The following is a 25,314-nucleotide window of genomic DNA, read 5'->3' on the forward strand; positions in this document are numbered from 1 at the left end:
ATGCATGGGCATGGGCGTGGGCGTGTGCACGTGCCACAGGATCACCATATGATGGGGAAGCAGAGGAGAGGATGGAAAATCTTGATTTGTAGCATGTAATCAGCAGGCTCATTCACCTGCTGGCTTGTTAACTCTCCACGAACAATAAATGCTGGAGGTGTCTCCCTCGTGAGTGCTGCTCACTAGGCAGTGATTTATGGGACAAGTGTCAGGGAGGGCTTGAGTGGAACTCAGTCCCACGGGAAAGGGTGGGAAAGATAGCCTCCCCTCCACCTTCCACCCCCAGAAAAAACCCACACTGGCATGGGGAGCACCAGCTCTTGAGCTGGCTGGTCCTGACCCTGATCTCACGGATGGTTCTGAGCTGCTTGGAACTGCTACCGCGAAGCCGTGTTTGCTGGGAACATGCCCGGTGAAAACTCTTGCTCTGGGTACGTGCCTTTTGTCAGCCATATGTTGTTTGCTCTTTTCAGCAACAGAGTGTGAATGTGCAGTTCTTTGTGCAAATAACAAAAGGTTACATGAGGAAGGATTCAATAGGTGATATTTACAACCAGGCTAATTTTCTTAATGAAACTGTTGCAAGGATCCCTTTTCCCACAGTACATTCTCCTGGCTGTTTGTCTTTCCAAAGCTTGTCCCATATTTTCAGTTTGGGTTCATCTTATTTCCATCACTCAGACCAGGCAGAAATTAGCAAACACTTGATTCTTCCAGTCTTTTGAATTCTAACATTTTAGATGGAGGGAAAGGGTGCTGAATTTTTATCTACAGCTGTCTGTCTCCCAGGGCTTTGTCTTTATTCAGGAGGCTCAGTGCGCCCCCAGGTTGAGCTCCAAGATGGTTTATGCACGCTCACGCTGCTCTTAAAAATTAAATGATTCTGGGGATGCCTGGCTGGCTCAGTCTGTGAAATGTCTACTTCACTTAGGTCATGATCCCGGGGTCCTGGGATGGAGCCCCGCCCTGGGCTCCCTACCCAGCCGGGAATACTTCTCCCCCTCTGCCTGCGGCTCCCCCTGCTTGTGCTCGCTCTCTCGTTCTGATAAATAAATAAATAAAATCTTTTAAAAATATAAATGATTCTGAGCTAATATGATCATTTCAAACAAAAATAACACACAAATGGTCCGGGAACGAGATGCATTCCGCTCCCACCCGAACCCCCTCCTCCGCATGCCGTTTACTGGTTAAACAATGGGTTTGTTCTGTTTGTTCAGACCTTGAGTTTGTTTTGTGGCACTGGCATTTTGCTTCATGTTCCAGATGACATCTGTCTTGTACAAAATCTCCGCCAGTTCCTGCATCACCTGGGCAAAGGAGACCCTGCCGAGTGCCCTCAGAGGCCCATACATTAATTCTGAAAACACCAACACAGCTCTCTGGGGCTTCCCGTGGGGATGCATGGTGGCTGGAAATAAAGTCCATGTGAAAAAAAAATAAAGAGTTTGGAGTTGTGTAAGGCAATGGTCTTAGCTAAATTTAATGCAAAAGAAGAGGCGGGTGAAATAAAGGCTCCAAGATTATTCCTGCCTTGTTTGCTTCTTAAGAGTCTCTCTAGCGTGCAGAGAAGTTATTTCTTACCAAGCCCTGTGAGACTTCCCTGGTGGAGTAAGTTGATAAAACCACCCTGGCTCGGTAAAAGCAATGTTCTTGCTCACTATCATTTCATACTGGCATCTAGATGCCCCTGTGGGCTGAGGAGACCCTGCCTGATCCCACAAACACTCAAAGCAAATTGATGGCGATCCAGGTAGAAGTCAGCATTGTCAAAACAACAAGTTAAAACATCAAATGTAAAAATTCTCTAAGCTAGAAAATATACAGTTGGCGGCTCCTTCTGGGGGGAAAAAAAAATGTGGTATGACATTTGTGTGACTATTTTAAAATGTAGTCAAGGATTTCAGAACCCAACTTTTGGGAGCAATGACTGAGTCTTGGAAATGCTCTCCGCAGTGATAGGAGCCTAGCTGGAGACCCAAGGGATGCTGAGGCCAGGCCAACCCAGAGAAGGGTGCTGTGCAGAGCCAAGATGTGCCATGGCTCTCTCCCAAGTCTCATAGCATTGGCCTTGGACTACTGGTCTAAGGGCAGGTGCCTGTAACATTAGGCATGAATGACATTGAGGGGGACTCTGAACAGAACTTGAACCTACTAGAGGGCATGGTGAGTATAGGCTGGAGGTTGGTGACAGGCAGAGATAGACTGGTGAACATATCACAACCAGCTCTGTGGAAAAATACATGTGTGTTTGATAAATTTCACTCACATAAGGGATGTGTGGCACACAGCTTATAAACAATACTAACATATATAAGACTCTTTATGACAAATTCCGTATAGCCACTTGATGCTTACAGAAAGTATTCTTATTTTTATCAAATCCTCATATTCATAGTCTACCTCTGGTTGTAAATCAGCCACTCTGGGTGAGTAGAGTTGCATTGCAAACCACTATTCTTCCAATGCAGTCGTCATTAATTCTGATAGGGGATCTACCGTCAAACTCCCCCTGAGCCTTGTAACGCTGCGTTAATGACACCAAAACCTCATTCAGTTTCGCTCTAACATCACTGTCATTTTGGCCGTTTAAGTATCAGAATCTGAAAAAGAATTGTGTGTCATACCAGTAAAAGTAACAATGGCACTTGAAGGGTAATATAACATCTTCTGTCAGTGGTGTCCTCATATAATTTCAGAAATAAAATCAGTATTCAGCTCAAACGCCCTCCTTACTTTTCAGTTTATACTTCCACGTCGGAGCAAACTGGGACTTCATTCCTTCATCACGGTGTCAGCGACTTCTCTGCTGCTTAAGGTAAGAGTTTCCCATGTGGGAAGAATATTTCCTCGACATTGTTGTGCTATTCAAAATGTAACAGCTGCAGGTAGGATGCAATTTTCAATGTAATCCTCAATCTAGACAATGGGTAAGACAATAAATCAAGTCCCAATCTGTAGCGTTGGCCATGGTTCTGAGCAGAAGCCCTTCCGCCACAGCTGATTTCAAGCCACCAGTGTGACGTTGCTGGGCTTGGAGTAGACATGACATGGGCAGTAGCACACCATCATATATTATTTCCACCACACAGACTCAGCAGATGTAAGTAAGAGTAAAATGGTGTAAGATAACCAAGGGGTAAGTTTTGGGTATTTACCACCTTCGCTTTTAACTGTATTTAGTGGTGAGTTTATATATTTTAATTTTTTCCTAATAACTCTATTTAACAATTGGCTCTCAGAATCCCTGAGCATGTAGCCACCAGCTCTCGCAAACTGGTACATGCCAGCTCTGATGTCCTACTGGTGGCAGACTAGATGGTGGAGAAGGGAAGGAAGGGAAGCAGCAGGAGTCTGCGTATGCCCACCCTTGTCCCTGGGCATTAGGTCCTGAATCTGGTTGGAAGCAGAGGTGACCCAACATGCAACATTGAAATACCATTTCCGGGCATGTGAGTGCGTCCTAATTCCAGTGGATCAGAGGCAATGGGTCCACCTTGTCTTTCTTCCCTGGCTTGAAACAGAAGTGGTTGTTCTAGGGCTGTCAGGAGGTTATACCGAGAGGAGCTTTAGAGGAGGCCGAGGCAAGAGAAATTAAGCAGAGTCTGGGAAGAAGAGATGTCAAGAAGAAATGCCCATGGGACCTGCCTCTGGTCTGCACCTTTAAGCCACCCAGCAGGTCCATGCACAAGCAGCTCACCTGTGGTCTCCTGAAAAGTGTCCGAAGATACCTAGGGGCATCAGAGTTCTTGCAGGAATTCTTCTAAACCTTCCTCGTGTGCCCCCCAACTCCCCTGCACAACCTCACTCAGGCCCGCTGAACTTGGCATTCAGCCTCCCAAGCCCTAGCTCTTGGGGCCACCTCAAGGTTCTGGACTGAGAAACACTTTTATAATTATATTTGTGGGCGGCAAGGCAGCAATGACATTGGCTTCTTACAAACTATAGGCAGCAATGTGTATTAGTACACCTTTTCTAGATTCAACTCGGCGATATCTGTTGAGTCTTAAAAATGTCTATAGGGTCACGGACCCTACATTCCCACTCCTAGGAATACACATTATAAGAGTATTCAGAATGGTAACTAAGGGAAGTGATGGATATATTAATTAGTTTGATTGTGGTAATAACTTCACAATGTATACATATATATAAGTGTCACATGGTATACCTTAAATATAAATCATTTTTATTTGTTAAAAAAAAAAGAGGGGGGGATGCCTGGGTGGCTCAGTTGGTTAAGCATTTGCCTTTGCCTGAGGACACAATCCCGGGGTCCTGGGATGGAGCCCTGTGTCAGGCTCCCTGCTCAGCCGGGGAGTCTGCGTCTCCCTCTCCTTTTGCCCCTCCTCTCTGTCTCTCAGTCTCTCTCAAGTAAATAAATAAAAATCTTTAGTAAATATATAAATAAAAACAAATTTTAAAATTTACAATATGTAGGAAAAATACCAATATTTATATATATTTTTCCTTTTCATAAGTTTTATAACTTTTGATACTATTTTATTTTTTTTTCTTTTTTTTTTAAGATTTTATTTATTTATTTAACAGACAGAGATCACAAGTAGGCAGAGAGGCAGGCAGAGAGAGAAGGGGAAGCAGGCTCCCTGCTGAGCAGAAAGCCTGATGCGGGGCTCGATCCCAGGACCCTGGGATCATGACCTGAGCCAAAGGCAGAGGCTTAACTCACTGAGTCACCCAAGTGCCCCAGCGTTTCCAATTCTTGACAACATTTTCTGCCATTACAATTGATATTAATTAATTCGTCTAAAAACAAAAATGATGCTCTTCTAAGGGCGGTGAGAAGTAGTCAGGGAAAGTGTTTTAGCCAAGTAAAACCAGGCTTATCACATGGCCTTCACCATTCTTCCCAATCTTCCTTCTCACTTAGCTGTTCTTTTGCTCTGCTCTTAGCCACTCACATCGTGATTGTGTCCTCACACACTTTTCTGACTGCCTTTGGCTCTCAGATTTCTCCGCACTCTATTCCAAGCTTGATTATAATCTGCCTCCTACTATTCTCTTTAGAAAATGTTTTTATCTTAATGGATATGCCAGCTCCTCCAAAGGAGTTGTTTTGCTATTTACTTGTAGCTGGCTAGGAGCTTGAACCAGAATCAAGCGAAGAATTTGCACTAGAAAGATCTTGTGGGCTTGAATGGATCTGACTCTCCCTTTGAAGGCTGACTTAGGACTATACACTTCTCTGTGGCCTTATGTGATACTGGTAGTGTTCTGGGGCTCAAAGCATCTGTCAAAAGGACAAGACTCATCTATTGTAACTCAATTTTTTTTAATCAAATTCATACTCTTTGCAACTGGAACAAAGACCTCAGAAACCACATCTCAAGTAATTGACGCTTGGGGTTTCTTTTCTCCTATTCAAAAAGCTCCCTCCAACTCCCATAAGAAGTGGAAAGGAGGAAGAGACCGTGATTACAACTCCAGTTCCCAGCCCTTTGGCCACCAAGTGCAGCAAGAACACAAAAACATTTCTGGGCAAGATATAAATGATGGTGCTGACCTCCAAGGAAGCAAGAAAGAGATGGGTCAGGTGGGGGTCTCCCATGTATCTTCAATATTTAAAATAAATAAGGTTAAATGTGAATATGCATTTAATCTGGGCCCTGAGTCCAAGGATGGCCCGCCATGTAAATTACTGCCCTTTCAACTAAAAACAAAAGAAAGAGGTGTTAATACTTACATATCGATTGGTCAGAAAACTAGGGGACTGAGTCCTGCATCTTGCTTGAAAACCATGTCAGCAAGTGGGACTCTATCCGCGCTCAAGGGGACCTTAAATTATATATAGATCTGGGATATATGAAAATCCTGGGAAGCTGTTGCGGTAAGCAGGGAAGGCTATGTGTTGAGCCTGGATCTTCCTAGTAGGTGGGGGCAACTAGGAACCAACAATTTAGACCAAGAACAGGAAAGAACTTGATTCATTCAAGAGGAAATTCATAAGGCAAAGCATTATAAAGGAGTTTAGGAAATTCAGCATAAAAAAAGGGGGCAATAAAAAATATATATCCCTGTGGAGGAAGAAGATAAGCAACTCCAAACTACAAGAAGCTAAAAAACAGTATAGGGCTCTTTCCCACCAGAGGGTTCTGAATGTTCAGAAGAAATGGCACCATTCAGGGGCACCTGGGTGGCTCAGTGGGTTAAGCCTCTGCCTTCAGCTCAGGTCATGATCTCAGGGTCCTGGGATCCAGCCCTGCATCAGGCTCTCTGCTCAGCAGGGAGCCTGCTTCCCCTTCTTTCTCTGCCTGCTTCTCTGCCTACTTGTGATCTCTGTCTGTCAAATAAATAAATAAATAATCTTTAGAAATGGCACCATGCAGTGGTCTAAAGAAGGCCCAGCATTCTCGGTCTCCCATAAGCAAAAATATTGCCATTACTGTTCCCCGGAATAATGTGAGTATCTCACTGACAGACATGAACGTGAACTTGGCCAACGAAAGGCATGTCTTCTCCCAGTTTGCGTGGAAGTAATATTAAGAGCCAGCCAGAGCCTGATCCACTTGTCACATGGAAATGAGTGGTACTTAGGAGCCCTCTGACATTGATGTTTTTGGCAGAAAACCTAAAGGCTTCTTCCAGTTGTGAGCTGCCTCTTTGGATGGGTCTATGGGCAGTGACTGGAGGTCTGCATAGATAGTTGAAGGAGGGTTGGATCTCTGAGACCTGACATCAATGCCTGAACAATGGGTCTTGGCCTCTCATGGATTCTAGACAAGATGGTGTTTGCCAGTGTAAATGGACTGGTCAAAAAAATGTTTTTCCTGTGGCTGCAGAAGCAAACTTATTGACGAAAACTTACTGTGTCCCAAACATAATAGGAAGCACTACTTACAGCACTTTCAAGGAGACAGACCCACACAAACTCCGTTGACCTGATTTTACTTGATTCTCACACCAACCCTTTGGGCAGGCACTATTATGACTCTAGATAGCCAAGGATAGCCACATTTTGGAGCTTTCTATGATCTCAAGGGCCAAGTTACAGGTCAAAATAGCCTTCAGAGCTGAAATTAACAAACAAGAGTCCCTGGAAACCCCTGAAAGTGGTGGGTCATGGATGAGAATTGACTCTATTTTCTGTTTGCTTCCAAATGTTCCTGGACTCTCTTCTAACACTAAGACCTTCAATCTAGCAACATTTGTTATTGCTTCTCCATAAGTTTACATACCAGGAATGCTTTGTGAGGGATGATAATTTGATCCCAGCAATGCAAACCATCACTTTCCATGCGAATGAAGGACACAGGTGTTTGAAACACAGAACTTCTTCCCAGCTGAGACCATTCAAGTGCCTCATCAAATAGAAAGGGCACCATCCAGGGGCGCCTGGAAGACTCAGTTAAGCATCCCACTCTGGGTTTTGACTCAGGTCATGACTTCAGGGTAGTGAGATCAAGCTCCGAGTTGGACCCTGCGCTGAGTGTGGAGCCTGCTGAAGATTCTCTCCCTCTCCCTCTTCCACTTCCTCCCTTGCCAGCATAGGCACTTGCTTTCTTTCTTCAAAAAACAGGCACCATCTAGAAGATTGGGCCTGGAAAAAGCCACTCCATCCTTCTCCCAACCATTCAGCATTGCTTTGTAGGAGGGCCCTTGGCGAGAGATCCCAATCAAATTTCTCTTATAAGAATCTATCCCTCAAAAGAAGAGTAAGACAGGGCGCCTGGGTGGCTCAGTGGGTTGGGGCCTCTGCCTTCAGCTCGGGTGGTGATCCCAGGGTCCTGGGATTGAGCCCCGCCTTGGGCTCTCTGCTCAGCGGGGAGCCTGCTTTGCCCTCTCTCTCTCTCTCTCTGCCTGCCTCTCTGTCTACTTGTGATCTCTGTCTGTCGAATAAATAAATAAAATCTTTAAAAAAAGAAAAAAAAGAAGAAGAGTAAGACATGACCCTGGGGATTAGCGGGGATGCACTTTTCTTCATCCCCTGCCCTGTTTCCTCTGGTATTTCTGACCTCAACTCCTCCCTGTGGAAACGTTCATGCCCCTGACTTGGAGGCTTAGCTCTGCCCTGGCTTCTGAACCTGCTGTGGCCAGAGAGAAACCGTATCATGTGCTTCAGTCACACCCGAAAGGGCTAAGTATGAACTGTGACCTTAAAGCCGGATGCCCTGTTCACACCACCCTGTGCTCATAAGCAAGGGACCAGGCTGAACCCAGGGCTGTTTACCCTGGTTGCCCTTACAGCTTTCCCCAGCCTCATTCAGGACTGACTCTCGGTGACTCTGGGACGGAGCCTGCCTTTCTCTCTCCTTAGTGCTTCCAGCAGCCCTGCCGAGAGCCCCAAGCCCCCTCTTGACCCGACTGCCTGTCTCCCTTACTGTAGCTCGGAGCTGGATCTTCTCTTGCCAAACCCTGTTCTGCCTGACTGACACGTTGGCCAGCAGCCTGGTTTTCCTGCTCCGCCCACCGCATGGGAGCTTCTGGCAATGGGAACCGGAACCAGGAGCCCCGAGGCCCTGTACTCTCCACTTGGTTCATCTTGTTGCCTTTGCCTGCATCAATTTCTATACCTTACAAGGGTCCACCAACGCCAAGTCTCAGGGTCAAGGCGTGGGACCCTCTTCCTTTGCCAATAGCCCTGTGTCGCCGTGATTCCGAGAGGCCCTGTGCCCCAGAGCACTGCGCTTATGGGATCCTGAGGACACACCACTACCTCCTTGGACTGGATGGAGGGGGTCCGGCGGTGTTGAGTAAGCACTTTTCCCGAGGAGCTGCTGATGGCACCTCCCCCCTGGTGGGCTAAGCTCCCACCCCCGTAGATGACTCTTCCTCTGATCTCCCCGCAGCATATTATGGTCTCACCCTACTTCACCTCTTTCAGGGATGTCCCAGCCTCACCTGGGGACAATCCACTACCAGGACCCCCAGTCTTGTTGCGGAGCCTGAAACACCTCAGACTAACTCTGGCGAGGTCACTTTAGGTGGGAGCATCTATTCCTGAAAGTTGATTTTTTTTTTCCTACTCTCTCTTGAATTTCATTCTGCATCTGTCCACATACAGTGTGCTGGGCCCTGTGCAAGGCCTGGAAATACAGCCCCTCGGAGTTTACAGATTAGGCTCTAACAGTGGCTTAGCCTTTGGTTCCTCCTCTTCCGCCCCCTGATGGGTATTGTGGGTGATTTTCAATGTTTTTGTGGTTACAAACTGCCCTGTAATTCATGATCTTACACATCTGTCATTGCACACTTGTGCAAATACTTCTGTATAATAAATCCCTAAAGCAGAATTGCTGGCTCAAAGGGAACGCGTTCTTACAGTTCTACAATCAGCTTTGTTGAGATGCAATTTACATACAATAAGTTGACCTATTTAAAATGTTCAATTTAATGAGTTTCAACAAATTATATATATTGTACATACATACACACCTGTGAAAATCTGCATCTGTGAAACCACTAGCATAATCAATACACAGAATATTTCCTTCAGCCCAAATTCTCCTTTTCCTATTTGCAGTCTGTGCCTCCATCGGCTCTCTGCCCCAGGCAAACACTGATCTTTCTGTCATTATAGATTGACCTACATTTTCTAGATTTATTTTTTTAAAGCAGAATTAGGGGCGCTTGGGTGGCTCAGTTGGTTAAGTGTTTGCCTTCTGCTGGGGTCATGATTCTGGGGTCCCGGGATCGAGCCCCGCGTCGGACTCCTCCCTGCTCAGTGGGGAATCTGCTTCTCCTTCTCCCTCTGCCTCTCCCCCCTGCTCCTGCGCGCTCTCTCTCGACTTTTTCTCAAATAAATAAATTAACCTTAAAAAAGTGGAATTACACAGTAGGTGCTCTGGTGTTTGGCTTTCTTTGAGATGTACCCACGTTGTTGGACGAAATAGTCATTGCTCTTGCAGCTGAGTATGTTCCTGTGCATGGAAAGGATAGGAGGGCATGCCACGATTTGTTTATATATTTATCTGTTGATAGATGTTTGGGTTGTTTCCAGGTTTGAGCTGTAATGGGTAAAGCTGCTATGAGTATTTTTGTACATGGTATGGTGTGGACACGTGTTCTCACGCTTCTTGGTGCTTGGGAGTGTAAGGTTGGATCATACGGTTGATGTATGTTTAACTGTGTAAGAAAGCAGCTACTTTCCAAGGAGGTTGTACCATGTTCTCATTCCTGCAAGCTGTGTATTGTTGAACTTCTGATAGTTATTACCGAGTTCTTCTCCAAGGTAACTATCTTAACAGCCTCTCACAGTAAATAAGAGGGTCTTTTTCCTACACTCTCACCGACATTGCTGTATGAGTCTCTTTCATCTTTGCCAATCTGATCATTTTTTAGATACTTTTTATTAAAAAGGTTTTTAGTTATTTATTTGACAGAGAGAGACAGAGGGAGAGTGGGAGGAGGAGAAACAGGCTTCCTGCAGAGCAGGGAGCCTGATGCAGGTCTCGATCCCAGGACCCTGGAACCATGACCTGAGCCAAAGGCAGACGCTTAACGACTGAGCCCCCCAGGCGCCCCTGCCAATCTGATCATCACACACTGTGAATCATTGTTTGGAAATGCATGCACCAATTCCTTGAGAATTTCAGTGTCTCTCCGTCTATGTATTTGCCATTACATTTTGCCCTCTTTCAATTATTTTCATATCTTTTTTCCATTTTTCAAATGTGTGATTCATTCTTTTCTCAGAGATTTTTTTTCTTTTACGTTGAGACTATTACTAATATTATTTATATTTAGATCTTCGGTCTGGCTGAAAGATGTTCTGAAATGGGGATACAATGTACCAAATATTTTTTTTTTAAGATTTTATTTATTTATTTGACAGAGATCACAAGTAGGCAGAGAGGCAGACAGAGAGAGAGAGAGGAAGAAGCAGGCTCCCTGCTGAGCAGAGAGCCCGATGTGGGGCTCCATCCCAGGACCCTGGGATCATGACCTGAGCTGAAGGCAGAGGCTTTAACCCACTGAGCCACCCAGGGGCCCCTCCATAAAACAGTTTTAATAGGAAATGGAGGGAGTCCTCATCAATGTCTGATGCTAGATTTTAAAAAGAAATTACTGTGAACACCATCATTGGTAAGTGTGACCATCTGAGTTTCTTGGTGACTGCAGACAGAGGTCATCTCTGGCAAATGTAAGTAGGAAATATAGTATATCAGAAGGATAACAGGTAGCCCATGGATCTAATGGTAGCAGATGGGAACGAGGCTCGGGAAACAGGTTGGAACAGAAAGCACCAGCAGCTGGGAATGCTGCCAAAATCCACCAAGAGGGACAGTCTGCTTACGCCGCTGCTGTCGCCATATGGGTCCCACACGTCTGGACATTCTGGACATTCACCACGGGCATTCACCACCAGACGCCTTGCTGACCCTGGCCAGTGATTATCTTTCACTTTGCTTTACTCCTGGAGGGCCGGGGCCCCAGCTCCCAGAACACCATCGGCAGAGTGTGGATTACACACCCACGCTCCTGTCACTGGGGGCAACTGGAGTTTGCCAGTCGTTCTCTGGCTCCCAAAACAGGGAGGAGGCGTGTCTGGCCTCACAGTACAGCACAGCGGCCAACCAGGAGGCGTATTTAGATACAACATTAACAAAAAACAAGTGAAGGAACAATGAACATGGCACTACAACTGAAAAAAAAAAAAAAAAGATCTGCCTACTACTGTTTAGGACTCCTCTTTCTCAAGTTTTCCGAAGCCAATTAAAGAAGGCGGAACGGTACCCAAACAGTGACATTGTCCTTGGCATCTGCATCTTCAGGCATGGAACAAATTGTTTTATGCAGCAGACCAGCCCAGTCATGTTTCCTGCAGGTTTCCTTAGAAGTGACAGGAACCACGAACACCCTGCTTTCTACAGGCATCAGGCGTAGAGCACGAACTTCAGATGCGGTGGTAAAGTAATCAGGTGGGTTCTTGAAAACATACACATATCACACTCCTTGCATTCAGATGTCTGTGGTTTCCTTCTCAGACAGCCACCTCGTGGTGCTCTCATTCCGACAATGTGGGCCATGACTCGACACTTCCCGCTTACACGGGTCTTGAAACAACTACTTATGAAATTGGCCAAATTAAAAAAAAAAAAAAAGTGTTTAATGCCGGTGTTGACAAAGCTACAGTGCCTTGCTGGCCCGTATCAGCCAGCCAAGAACAAGACCCCCCCAACACCCAGCAGCACAGACTGGCATGAATGGGCGTAAGAGTGCCATGTGGACAAAGTAAGGAAGTTATAAAAGACACTAAAAATGTAATTCCAATCACAAAAAGGACAGAATCATGTACACCCAGTGTAGAGTTCAGTCAGATTTGCATAGGTGGCAAAGTTATGAAGAAATTTAAAGTGGTGGGTGCCTGGGTGGCTCAGTTGGTTAAGTGTCTGCCTTCGGCTCAGGTCAGGATCCCAGGGTCCTGGGATCCAGGCCCACATCAGGATCCCTGCTCAGAGGGAAGCCTGCTTCTCCCTCTCCCACTACCCCTGCTTATATCAAATAAATAAAGAAAATCTTTAAAATAAGATAAATAAACAACCTAAAGGAATTTTCACAAGAAGGTTTCCCTGGGTTGGGATGGGGGATGTGATCAGAGAAAGACCTGAAGAGGGTTTCTTTTTTTAATTATAATTTTTAATTTTTTTATTAACATATAATGTATTATTAGCCCCAGGGATACAGGTCTGTGAATCACCAGTTTTACACACTTCACAGCACTCACCGTAGCACATACCTTCCCCAGTGTCCATCACCCAAACTCCCTCTCCCTATCCCCCCAAGCCCCAGCAACCCTCAGTTTGTTTGCTGAGATTAAGAGTCTCTTACGGTTTGTCTCCCTCCGGATCCCATCTTGTTTCATTTACTCCTTTCTTACCACCAAACCCCCCATGTTGCCTCTCAACTTCCTCATATCAGGGAGATCATATCATAATTGTCTTTCTCTGATTGACTTATTTCGCTCAGCGTAATACCCTCTAGTTCTATCCACATCGTCACAAGTGGCAAGATTTCATTTCTTTTGATGGCTGCGTAGTATTCCATTATGTATATATACCACATCTTCTTTATCCATTCATCTGTGGATGGACATCTAGGTTCTTTCCATACTTTGGCTATTGTGGACATTGCTGCTATAAACTTTCAGGTGCACGTGCCCCTTCGGATCACTACATTTGTATCTTTAGGGTAAATACCCAGTAGTGCCTGAAGGTTTCTAAATGATATAAATGTTACCGTCCTATTACTGATATAAGATTTGATCTGAGAGCTGAGAGTAATGGCATTCATTCTAGTATCATCCTGGAAGCCCACATGTATGCTTATATACTCTTCGGCACATAGACTGATACAAAAGATAAATAGATTATTATCCAAAGATACCCCTCCCCCTTCCAAAAAAGGAAAGGGAAAGATAAAGTATGAAACTGTCTTATATTGAGATGGGAGTGTAAGAATCCTCATTGCAATATTATTGATAAATTGAAGAAAAAAAAAAAGGAAACAAATCTGTTAAATTATTGTCCACATGTCTGATAATAGCTGCTATTCAAAAAAGTCTTCCAAAAATCTTTCATAATGTGGGAAAATAGTAATTTAACATTATTGTTCAATGAAACAAGCTGTATATCATGTTTGTTTTGATAAAAGGAGATGTGGAAGACCACACGGTAAATGAAAGCCTAGAAGGAAACAACATAATATTTACAGTGTTGCTATGTAGTGGTGAATTTTTATTCTTTTTACTATGCTCTACAAATATTTTGGAAGCGCAAATGAACAAGCAAGCTTTATAATGAGGGCACATACCATTTACAGGGCAAATCAGTAATCAGCTCAACTTTTTTAAAGATATGTTTCTATTTTTTATTTTTTAAAAGATTTTATTTATTTAGAGAGAGAGCACAAGCAGGGGGGAAGGGCCGGGGAAGAGGGAGAGAGAAAATCTCGACCACACTCCACGCTGAGTCATGCTTGGGGTTTGATCTCAGGACCCCAAGATCACGAACTGAGCAGACATCAAGTCCGATGCTCAACTAGCTGAGCTACACTGAGTATGGTAAAGGTATATTTTATTGGGGAGCCTGGGTAGCTTAGTCAGTTAAGGATCTGCCTTTGGCTCAGGTCATGATCCCAGGATCCTGGGATGGAGCCCGTGTTGGGTTCCCTGCTCAGCACGGAGCCTGCTTCTCCCTCTCCCACTTTCCCTGCTTGTGCTCTCTCTCTTTCTCTCTGCCAAATAAATAAGATCTTAAATATACATTTAAGATCATATATATATATATATATATATATATATATATATATATTTCCTTCATTTTACTGGGTGTAGCTTTACCCCTCTCCTCCTGGTGCAGCTCTCAGAGCAGACCCGCTGTCAGCCAAGGAAGCAGGATGGTGACCCGCCAGGCATGGTGTGGCCATGGGACTCAGGCTGAAGCAGCATGGGGCATCCTGGGAGCTTGGTTTGGACAGCTTGGTACCCCTGGAAGCTTCTCCCTCACTTGTCTGGAGAAGGGAAAGCATCCTCTTGGGAGAAGAAAGACCAGCCCCTTGCCCCTGTGGGATCCCTGCATACCCCACGATCTCCCTGTCATGGGGTCATGGCCTCTCTTCCCCAGCCCCATGGGGGCGGCGGGGTCCTGGGGTGGGGGGAGGGGATGGTCCCTACTCCACAACATCCTCCTAAGTTCAGTCAGCAGGTATCTGGAGGAGTGCTGGCTTGCTTCTTTAGAGTGTGAGCGTATAATTTTCCTGTGGCTGCTATAACGACTCACCATAAACTCAGTGGCCTAAAATAACAGAAATTTATCTCCTTACAGAGCAGGGCGGAGTTCTTTTCTAGAGGCTCTGAATCTATTTCCTTGTCTTTTCCAGCTTCATAAGGCCACCCACATTCCTTGACTCATGCACGCCCATCCCCCCTTGAATGCCAGCAGTCTTGCGTCTCTCTGATGGGGTTCCATAGTCACATGACCTCAACGGGGAAATGTTCTCTTAAGGATCCATGTGAGCAAATTGGGCCCAGCTGAGTAATCAAGTAAACTCTCCCCATCTCAAGGCCTTTATCCTTAACTATATCTGCAAAGTCCTTTTTCCATGCTAGGTAAATATTCACAGGTTCTGGGGATCAGGATGTGAACACCTTTGGGGGTCCATTATTCTGCCTACCATAGTGGGTGTACTTGGTACCTTTTTGTGTGTGGGGGTTTCAATCTTAATCATGATTCTGGAACCACAGGACAGGTTCCACTCAGCATCTCATCATACATTCCTCCTGTAGTACAAGTGATTTTCCAGTAAACAGTATCTATTCCCTGGGGCTGTCATGAGGAATACAGGTCATGGTGCATGTTGCCTGGCACACAGTTAGGGTTCAGCAAACGGCACCATCATTGCCAGTTGTCATTCTTACATAGAAAGAGCGTCAGGCCCAACTTCACGGGTGCACAGCCAGTCACAGGGGCCTGCTCGAGCTCTGTCCTTGGTTCAATGCTCTGCTGTCAGCATCTTGAAATTCCTAGTATTTTTTCAACCCGACCCCTCCTGTTTTCAGGTTGCACTGGGCTCCATAAGTTATAAAGCTAGTCCTCAAACCACTCATCCTTGGAAATCCACTTACAAGCGATTTCCTAAATTCACAGCTCTTGCTGAGTTTCTTATAAAGCTCTTTTCTTATAAAGCATGGTCTCAGTTTGATTTCCCCAAAAAGAAAAATCCGGAGATCAAGAATCGGGTGCAAAGAGTTTATTTGGGAGAGAATCCCAGAAAGCACCATGAGGGAGTAAGGCAGTGAAAGAGCCTAGGAGGGGCGCCTGGGTGGCTCAGTGGGTTAAGCTTCTGCCTTCAGCTCAGGTCATGGTCTCAGGGTCCTGGGATCGAGCCCCGCATTGGGTTCTCTGCTCAGCGGGGTCCCCCTCTCTCTCTGCCTGCCTCTCTGCCTACTTAATGATCTCTCTCTCTCTGTCAAATAAAGTCTTAAAAAAAAAAAAAGAGCATAAGAGGAAAGCAGATAAAGGGCAGGTTAATGGGAGGGTCACTTAGTGGTCAAATGTTGTTTCTGAGGAATTACCCCCCCAGCTCTTCTGGTCTGACCCAGGCATGGGTCTGAATCCCTTGGACAAAGAAATAGGGCTTGAGCTAGGAGGCCTTCGATGTGTGTGGAAAGTGAACCCTGAAACATGTTTGGCCCTACGTACAGTCTTTCACTTTAGAATACATCGATTGTTGAAGTGTCATGGTCTGTTGGAAGGAACTCTGACTAAGATGCAGGGTAGCTGGGTCTTAGTTCTGATTCTGCTGTGTGGGCAAGCCACGTCCTCCATTTCCCTAGGCCTCTTGCACCATCTGTGAGAAGTAAGAGTTGGATGGTATCTAAATTCCTTCTATTCTCAATGTCCTATTCTCAGTCTCTGGAACCAAGACTGTTGGGCTTGGGGGAGGAAAAAGTGCCGAGCCACCAAACAAGTAACTCATTAAAATAGAAGAGTCTCATTAATTTTTTTTTTTCTAGAGAACTGAATTCTTAAAAATAGGGAGACATATTGGATAAGAGAGCAGGAGCAGCTGTTCTGATTTTCTCTGAGGATAGAATGGAAGGGACTGGACTCGCATTGTGCCAAAAGGGATTTATTTAAATTAGACATTTAAAAAGTTGTGAGACAATGCCACGTGTTACGCAAGGAGATTTTGGAAGCTGCTATCTAGAGCAATCTTTAAAAGAATGTGTTTTATTTTTATTCTTTAAAGTGTACATATATGTTTCCATCTAGTCTTTTGTATGTACACTCTACCTTATCATAAAATACTCAGTCTTTCTAGAAGAAAATGGCAAAGAGAAGCACGTATTCCTACATACACCATTCCCCCCCCACCCCACCACTGTGACCATAGCAGACATTACTAATCAAGCATTGCTCTCTTCCTTTCCAAGCCCAAGCAAGGCCTCATAATGTATCTCAACACTGTGATCTGGGAAGTCACTACCAATCAATCACAGTTGGTTAGTGAATAGAAACAGATCTATCTGCCTTCTCAGATAGGTCTTCTGTGATTCTGGGGTCTCTTGGTTAATGGTTATGACTATTTCACTTGCCTTCATGGGTGACTCAAAGTAGTTTGTGCAACAGCTTATGAAAATGTAGTGTTCCTGAGCCTCGAGTATGCCAGCCCTAATGCTCTCCAGCTGGGAACTTCAATGCTTAAGGATTATTATCTCTTCTTATTAAAATATAAAGTCCAGGACCCTGTTCTCAGAAATTTTTATTATTATGGGAAGAGGTCGAGATCCTGCATTTTGCCAAGTGATGGCAATGCAGCTGATCATTGATTACTCTCTGGAAGGCATTGCCGCAGAAGGGGGGAGACGAGTCATGGGCTCATGGCACTGGTTCAGGAACCCGTGTGGGAAATAAATGAGCTATATTGGCACGTTCAGTTCTGGGTTGTTCCTGGTGGGTCCCAGCTAGGGTTCTACTTCCAGGCCTGGGCTGGATTCTGCCTTAATCTTTCTTGCACAGAAACAAGCTCTTCCTGGTTGCTGCCTCAGGCTCTGTCTCCAGTTGGCATCCAGATAAATTGAAACTTCAGAAAGCCTCCTATCAGTTGCTTGATATCTGCTCCGTGAGTCAAGAACCTTGCTCTTTACCTTCCTGTGGCTTTTCTCTGTCTCTGATATTTCAGACTTGTATCCCTGATCTATCCCTGGGCTTTTCTCGTATATGCTTTGCCTCGACTCATACTTGATTTTCTTACAGGTGAGCATCAGTTTCATACATTCCTGAGCTCACTCACTGTCAGTTTGAGCCTCCTACAAAGTCATATCTACTGACCACCTCAACAAAGAAGGTTGGAAACATGGGTCATATTCAGAATATTTGATAACGGCCAGAGTTAAGATATAGACCAAATATAGAGAACTGTCAGAAACCCCACCAGTCAGAGGAATCTCTAACTCTAATCAGCCAGTGCAGCCACCTTGTGTGGTGGGCTGAATAATGGTGACCAGAGATGTCCCTGTCCCAATCCCCAGAACCTGTGACTGTCACCTTACGATGAAATTGGGTTTTTATGGATGTGATTAAGTGAAGGATCTTGAGATAGATTGTCTTGGACTGTCTGGGTGTGCCTTAAATGTAATCCTAAGTGATATTACGAGGGACCTGATATTACAGGGGACCTGGAATATTTGACCACAGAAGAGAGAAGGCAATGTATCCATGGGGCAAAGGACTGTGCTTCTGGCTTTGAAGATGGAGGCAGGGATCACGACAGGGTATGTGGGTCACACTAGAAGCAGAAAAGGCCAGGAGATAGATCCTCCCCAGAAGGAATCAACCCTACCAACATTTCTCTCGTAGTCCAGTGAAACTAGTTTTGGACTTCTGACTTCTAGAACTATAAGAAAACCAATGTGTGTTGTTTTACACCACTAAGTTTGTGGTCATTTGTTACAGTGGCAGTAGGAAATGAATACATCTGGAAATGGGAGTTTGAAATGGCCCAAGATGTGAGAAGAACTAGCCATTACATATTCTGGCAGGCCTGGACTGCAGACTTCAGTGTAACACGGAGTCCAGCAGAGGCTAGAACTTAAAGCCTGAGACCTGCTGGAGAAAGAGGAGGGAGGACACCAAGAAGGATTTGGTGGCCAAAGTCAAAGCAACACTGCACTCTGGTCCTAGACTCATCCTGTATGGAACTAGAATGTCCCTCTACACTGTGTAGGGTGCAACTAATGTATCCAAGTTGGGTGCAAATGCTTGCTTGCCTCCTTTTTTTGGTAAGGGGAGCACAAAAGAAATCCATCTATTCCCTTCCAAGTTTTCCCACCCCCTTCCCATAACACATCTAGAAATCCTCCTCTGGTATTTGTTAGAGTCTAGAAATGGTGTCATGGAAATCTGGCTTCATGCTCCCTGAGACTCTCCCTTTTGGATGCTTGGGTGGATTCCCATTGCTAAGCACCCTTCTGCTGCTCTTCTCTTCCTCTTGACTCTGCTTGTTGTGCTCTTCTGTGAAGAGCATAAGGATAGACATTTAGATCCATGAAATAGAATTAAAAGTCTAGAAATAAACCCTTATATTTATTGTTAACTTATTTTTGACAAGGTTACAAAGAGAATTCAATGGAGAAAAAAATAGTCTTCTCAACAAATGGTCCTGGTATAACCAGATAACCACAAGTGAAAGAATGAATTCTGACCCTTATCTCACACCATATACAAACATTAACTAAAAATGGACTATTGCACTAAATGTTAAAAGATAAAACCGTTAAACTCTTAGAAGAAAGCATAGTTGCTTTGTGACCTTAGATCAGGCGATGGTTTCTTAGGGCACCTAAAGCACAAGCAATCCAAGAGAAAAATTAATAATCTGAAATGCATCAAAATTAAAAATGGGTGCTTCAAAAGATGCTGTCAAGAATAAAAGAAGATAACTTACAAAACGGGAGTAGATATTTGCAAATCCTATATCTGATAGGAGACTTGTATCAAGAATACATAAATAGAAATCTTCCAACTCAACAATGAAAAAATAATAACCCAATCTAAAAATGGACAAAGAATTTAAACAGACATTTCTCCAAAAAAGATATACAAGTGGGCAACAATACATGAAAAGATGCCCAATAGTCCTTAGGGAAATGCAAATAAGACCGACAATTTCACTCTCACTAGGATGGGTAAAAGAAAAAAGAAAAGAAAAAGTGTTGGTGAGGAAGTGGAGAAATCAGAACTCTTACACATTGCTGGTGGGAAAGTAAAATGAAGCTGCCACTATGGAAACAGTTTGGCAGTTCCTCTGTTAGATACACAGTTACCATATGATTCTCCAATTTCACTTCTAAGTATATACCCAAGAGAACTGAAATGTACATCCACACTAGAACTTGTGCATAAACATTCATAGAAGCATCACTTTTAATAGCCCAAAAGTGAAAATAACCCAAATGTCCATCAATACATGAATAGATAAACAAATTGTGATATTTCCATACAACAGAAAATCATTTGGTCGTCAAGTACTAATCCATGTTACCACAAAATGAATCTTGAAAACATCATGCTAACTGAAAGAAGCCAAACACAAAAGGCCATATACCGTATGATTCCATTTATATGAAATGTCCGGAATAGGTAAATTCATAGAGATGGAAAACAGATTAGTTGTTGTCAAGGGCTATGGGAAGGAGCCATGGGGAGTAACTGTTAATGGGTATGAAACTTGCAGGGGAGATGATTAAAATCGTCTGTAATTGGATAGTTTTGTTTGTTTATTTGTTTAGAGTATGAGTGGGGGAGGGGCAGAGAGACAGGGAGAAAGAATCTCAAGCAGTCTCCAGGCTGACCATGGGAGCCTGATGCAAAGCTCGAGCTCATGACCCTGAGATTATAACCTGAGCCAAAATCAAGAGTCCCATGCTTACCTATAGGTGTCCCTATGATTGGATAGTTTTGATGAATGCACAACTCTGAAAATATTCTGAAGACCACCAAATTGTATTCCTTAAGAGAATGAATTTTATAGTCTACAAAGTTCATCTCAATGTAGCTATTTTAGAAAGAGATATTGGATGGTTCAGAGAATTAGGGAAGGGCTGAAGAACCATGCCCAGGGTAAAATAGCTGGGAACATGACCCTAGAACCTGCTGCAGATTTGGTTCACCAAGCCCAGTCTGTCTTGGTGACTGCATCCCAGAGGCAGCATGCAGCAGTGCCTTGAGTGCCCTGTTGGCCCGGCAAGTCAAACTTACGGCCAAATCAAGACCCTTCTTGGGTGGAGTGTCTAACTGGAAGATGCTAGACCATGTGCTTATGCTCAGCTGCAAAGCTGGCTGGAATAGTGAACACCAGTATCTTCCATGTTGGACATTAGACCATCAAATTCGTAAACTATGAACTCCAAATGCAAGAGGATGGGTGAGCTGCTAAGTGGCTAGAAAAGAATAACAAATGAGTCTTGCAGCATTACATTTATTTTTTGGCTTTTCCCAAACTTCTGCAGGCTTAGAACAAAACAACCTCAATCATAGTTTCTCTCCTTTCCCTTGATTATGGCTTCCTTGCCCCGCAGCTGTCCCCTGATAATTGTCTATACTGAGTCTCCATTGGCGGCCAGCCTGTATTTCAGTTGGCATCACCAAGACATTAGCTCTCAGGGTTTCATACTGTTCCAGAGCATTTAATTTTAATTGGAAACTATTGAGAACTAAAAAGCTTTTATGATGGAGAAGTCTGAAGAGCTTAGTGGAAAAAGAACAGACTTTGAAATAGGTCTTGAATGTGCATTGCAACTCTGCTCTCTAATGAGTTGCTTGCTTCCTGAGTCTCAGTTTCACCATCTGAAATTGGAAATAATGTTACCTTCTAGGGTCGGCAGGAGTACTCATGGGGTCACTTTTGTAAAGTCTACAGCACTCTGGCCAGCACCTAGTAGATGCTTGGTAATGAATGGGAGCCATCATTGGAGCCCATCGGTGATACTAGGGCCTCTGAGAACAGCAACATGCTTGAATCAGCTTGGTCACTGCCTGAAGCAGGCACCTGAGGAATGGTGATGCCAGGCAACCCTGTCAGAGCTTTGAGAGCAGGAGAGAGGAAAGGACATCGACTGGGATGCTGAGGCCATTTCTGAAGATGGTTATGTGAAAGCATGTGCATTTCATAATGGTGCAGAGCTAGGAGTTAACAAAATCCATCCCAAGAAATGGAGGATTTTATATATAATAAAAATAGAGCTATAAAGATGGTTTTTCAGAGAATGAAAACTCACTACTAAATGCTCTTAAATTATGTGTTTATCCATTCAAATGTGTATATTGAGACCTTGCTGTTGGATGGGGTTGAAGCTACCTTCCCCCTTGCCTCATGTTCCCATGTGGGAGACACTGGGGTTCAGGACACAGGACACTAATATGGCGCCTTGGCATATGAAATACCCCAAGACAAAGGAACTTGAGACATGGCAGGAACAGGAAGAACTCTCTGACCTTCCTCTGAAGCGGGTCATAGACCTCATGTGAGAGGCAGTCTCCCTGTCTGTACCCCAAGGAAAGGAACATCCTTATCTCCCAAGACAGAGGAGCACCCAGAAGGAGCTGAGCAGGCCTTGCTAAGTCCCCTTCCCCTTCACTACACTGACCTCCTACTCTGTCCTTCCATATTTCACCACGACTGTCCAGTCCTCACCAAATCTAGCCTAAAAACAATCAGGCTTAACCGTTTCTTTGGGTCTTCGTTTCCTTATGAAGGCTCCTATGTCACATAAACTTGATACTAAATAAATTTGTACACAGTTCTCCTATTAATCTTTCAGTGTCATATAAATTTTCAGACCCAGTCAGGGCTCCAAGAGGATCAGGGAAACCATTTCTCCCCCACAAACAACCACTCTGACTTCTGATATCTTTCTATGCACTTTTCCCCAGAAGAAACACCTGCATACACACACACACATTTGCACATACACACATAACTGAGAGAGAAAGAGAGAGACTTGGGCTGGGGAGGAAAGCCTTCTTCCTTGTACCAGGGGCTTACGTCTCCAACTGTGGGAGTGAACTTGGTCTGAGGAGGAGAGAAATTATTTAAAAAAAAAAAATTTTTTTTTTAAATAATTTTTTAAAAAGCAGGCTACATGTCCAACGATCTCAAGCTCAAGAACTCATTGCTCTATTGACCTCGCCAGCCAGGCACCCCTGAGGGGAAGAGAAGTTTTAATGGAAGACTGAGAGGGGAAAACACAGAAGCCTTCCTAATGGCGGCCTCCCCAGGCCTACTTTCTGGCCAGGCCTCACCTTTCCACCCACAGGCCTCTCTGTGTTGGGACTGAATTCTGTTCTTTCTGCAGTGACCTAGGACTTCCTCTCAGTAGCAGAGAAACTTCCTGTCTCCCCAGCCATACTTCTGCTCTGAGAGCAGGGTGCCCCCTTGGGCCTTCTCACTGCTGCCGTGTCAGCTTTCAGAGTCTGTCATGCCTATGGAAACTTCTTCTGGCCGGTCTGTGGGCTCGAGCATCTTGGAGCCCAGCTCCCCACTGGATCACAGCCCCTGCTTCCCACCAATGCCCTGGAGCCTGCTGGCTGCCGTGCCTTCCTGCTTCCCACGAGGTTCTGCTTTGGCAGCCCGGGTCCTGGGATCTCACTGTGCCTCCCCATCCCCCTCCTCTCCGAAGTCCTGGCAGACTAGAACAAAGGGACCAAAGGGATGGGTTAAGAACTCTGGAAGAGGAAAGGAGCCTTTGTTGTCATCTGCTTTCTCCTCTGGGCTCCTCAGTGTACCCATACACTGTAACGTTAACATTGACCCCCTGATCCGCAGCACATGGCCTTCCCTCCATCACCATCTGTGCCGCAGCATAACTGCCTGACCGCGCACACTGCAGACTGTAAATAAACCAGTCGTCTCAACTTCTGAGGGAAAACCAAAGCACAGGAATTATGTTAATTCCATTCCTAAGCCATTTACATGCATACATTAATATGAATCATGTTACCGCTCCAGCTGTCTCATTGTTACAGATCATCTTCGGTGATAAAACCATCAAGTATAAATAACCAAACATCTCCTCGTCCAGCCACACCCTTCCACAACTGCCAAGGCGATCTCTTTCAACCACAGTAGTAAAAAATCCGGTATAGAGATTGGGAATTTAACGCCCGCCCCCACCCCCACCCCCACCCCCTGCCACCGTGTTGCAATTGCCCCCAAATGGATATTAACTGTGACGTTCCAGAGAAAATGTCGGAAATGACAGGCTCTGGTGTGTGGACGGGGCTGGGGATTATTTTAGAAGAACTTGAATCCCAAGCGTTCAAGTTCCTATGCTCGTTATGATCAATGCACATCACATTCTAATGAGTGCTGGATTTTGCATAATTGTTGAGCAGATGGGCTGTAGCCATGATTCTGTGCAAATGTAAATTATCTTCTAAATGAAATGTGCTTGGGAAAGATACACCAGGCTCAGATTTCCAAACACAGAGGGGAAAAAAACAGTTCACTGAAGGCCCATTATTTACTCAGCTGCTTTTGAATGCAGTTCTCCTAGCCAATGTTTTGAAAATCTATCCCACAGTCTCAGGAACAGGGAGAGGTAAAGTATGCTGCCTGGGTTCCTCTCTCTTTCCCAGGCCTCACCAGCAAGCCATCTGCAGAGACAGAGGACACTTGCTTTTCCCTGGGCAGAGTCCAGGGATGTTAATATTCTAATTCTTTCCTTTTCTTTAACATATATTAAACTGAAGTATAATTAACATACAATGAAAGGCATGGCCCTCAACTGTTCAGATAGATAAATTTTGACAGTTGTATATGCACATGTAACCAACATCAAAAACAAGTTCCAGAACATTTCCATCACACCAGAAAGTTTCCATCCCTATCCTCAACCAGACAACATCGATTTGCTTTTTGTCATTGTAGAATTAGTTTTGTCTCTTCTAGAACGTCATATAAGTAAAATAGAGTAATAACCTTTTATTTTTGTATTTAGCTTCTTTCATTCAGTGTTTTTGAATAACAAATTCGGGTCGTTGCATGTATTGATACTTTGTTTATTGCCAAGTCATATTCCATTGTATGAGTATATTGGAGTTTATCCATTTATCTGTTGATGGACATTTGGATTGTTTCCAAGGTTGGCATTAATTCAGCAGAGAAAGGAAAATAATTCTGATAATATTGGTAGAACAACTAGATATATATAGAGAAAAAAAAAATGACCTTGATCCCTATCTCACTCCATATACAAAAGCTAATTCAAAATTGATCATGGGCTTAAATGTAATATCCACAGGCACAAAGCTGCTGGAATGAAGCATTATAACTTAATGGCCTTGGGATGGGCAAAGAGTCCTCGAACAGAACACAAAAAGCACTAACCATTAAAAAAAATAATAAGTTGGACTTCATAAAAATTTAAAATTTCAGTTCAGGTACCATTAAAAAAAAAAAAAAGTGAATAGGGGAGTGCCTGGGTGGCTCAGTGGGTTGAGCCTCTGCCTTCGGCTTAGGTCATGATCCCAGGGTCCTGGGATCGAGCCTGCATTGAGCTCTCTGCTCATCGGGGAGCCTGCTTCCTCCTCACTCTCTGCCTGCCTCTCTGCCTACTTGTAATCTGTGTCTGTCAAATAAGTAAATAAATAAAATCTTAAAAAAAAATGAATGGGGTGGCTGGGTGGCTCAGTTGATTAAGTATCTGCCTTCCACTCAGGTCGTGACTCCAGGGTCCTGGGATTGAGCCCTACATCGGGCTCCCTGCTCAGCAAAGAGCCTGATTCTCTCCCTCTGCCTGCTGCTCTGCTTACTTGTGCTCTTTTTCTCTCTGTCGAGTAAATAAATAAAATCTTT

Source organism: Mustela nivalis (genome assembly GCF_964662115.1).
Source record: "Mustela nivalis genome assembly, chromosome: 14".
Classification (NCBI taxonomy): domain Eukaryota; kingdom Metazoa; phylum Chordata; class Mammalia; order Carnivora; family Mustelidae; genus Mustela; species Mustela nivalis.